Below are 1,761 nucleotides of genomic sequence, written 5' to 3'. Positions count from 1 at the left end.
GAGCAATGATCTGCTAAGGCTTGGCTGGCCATTGGCCATGTCTAGTGTTTTGGACCGGAGCTTTCTTTGAAAGCTTGGCTGGCTATGAAGCCATGTCTAATTCCTGAACCGGAGTCTTAGACTAGCATTGCAATGATTCCTGGAATTCTCATTAAGAATTTTGATACCTTTATTTTCTTTTCCACTTAATTTTCGAAAAAGCACAAAAAAAATTTTACAAAATCATAAAATCCAAAAATTTCTTGTTTGAGTCTAGTGTTTCATGTTAAGTTTGGTGTCAATTGCATGTTTCTGTTCTTCTTGCATTCATTCATGTGTCTTAAGTGATCTTCAAGATGTTCTTGATGATTTCATTGCTCTGATCTTTAAATTCTCTTGACTTGAGTGTTTTGTTGTTTTTCATATGCATTCTCATTTTGTTAGTGTCAGTGGTATACAAACTGCTAAAGTTTGGTGTCTTGCATACATTGTTATTTGATTTTAGTTGCATTTGATTATGCCTCATTATTAAAAATCCAAAAAATTTTAATTTGTGTCTTTTCAAGTCAATAATACAGAGGATTGAAGATTCAGAATATACAGCAGAAGAACTACACAGAAAAAGCTGGGCGTTCAAAATGCCCAGTGAAGAAGACAGACTGGCGTTTAAACGCCAGCCAAGGTGCCTGGCTGGGCGTTTAACGCCCAAAAGGGTAGAATTTTGGGCGTTAAACGCCAGAATGTGCACCATTCTGGGCGTTTAACGCCAGGATGGCACAAGAGGGAAGATTTTGTTTTCAAATCAAATTTTTTTAAGTTTTCAAAATCTTTTCAAAATCAAATCTTTTTCAAATCAAATCTTTTCAATCAAATCTTTTTCAAAATCAATTTCTTTCTATTTTCAAAAATACTTGCTATCAATTAATGATTTGATTCAACATTTCAAGTATGTTGCCTTTTCTGTTGAGAAAGGTTTAATGTTTGAATCATATCTTTTCTTGTTAGCCAAGTTATTAATTTTCAAAATCAAATCTTTTTAAAATGTTTTTCAAATCATATCTTCTCAATCACATTTTTTAAACCAATCATATCTTCTCAATCACATCTTTTTAAAATCAATCATATCTTCTTAACCACATCTTTTTCAAAATAGTTTTCAATCAAATCTTTTTTATTTCTAATTTCAAAATCTTTTTCAAAAAATCACTTTACTTCTTTCTCAATCATGGTTTCCGAAAATCAATTAGTGTTTTTCAAAATGTTTTTAAAATATTTTACTTAATTTTCGAAAATTTCTTCCCCTCTTCTCACATCCTTCTATTTATGCACTAACACTATTCCTTAATGAACAATTCGAACTCCATCTTTCTTGATAAGTTCGAATTTTCTACTTCTGCCTTCTATTTTTCTTTTCCTCTGACACCTCAAGGAATCTCTATACTGTGACATAGAGGATTCCATATTTTCTTGTTCTCTTCTCTTTCATATTAGCAGAAGCAAAGACAAAAGCATTCTTGTTGAAGCTGACCCTGAACCTGAAAGGACCTTGAAGCAAAAGCTAAGAGAAGCTAAGGCACAATTCTCTGTAGAGGACCTAACAGAAATCTTCAAGGAAGAAGAACCCATGGCAGCCGAAAACAACAACAATGCCAACAATGCAAGGAAGGTGCTGGGTGACTTTACTGCACCTACTCCCGACTTCTATGGGAGAAGCATCTCTATACCTGCCATTGGAGCAAACAACTTTGAACTTAAGCCTCAATTAGTTTCTCTAATGCAACA

This window comes from Arachis duranensis, chromosome 1 (genome assembly GCF_000817695.3).
Source record: "Arachis duranensis cultivar V14167 chromosome 1, aradu.V14167.gnm2.J7QH, whole genome shotgun sequence".
Lineage (NCBI taxonomy): Eukaryota > Viridiplantae > Streptophyta > Magnoliopsida > Fabales > Fabaceae > Arachis > Arachis duranensis.
The sequence above is the reverse complement of the archived record's forward strand: the minus strand, read 5'-3'. Positions refer to the sequence as shown.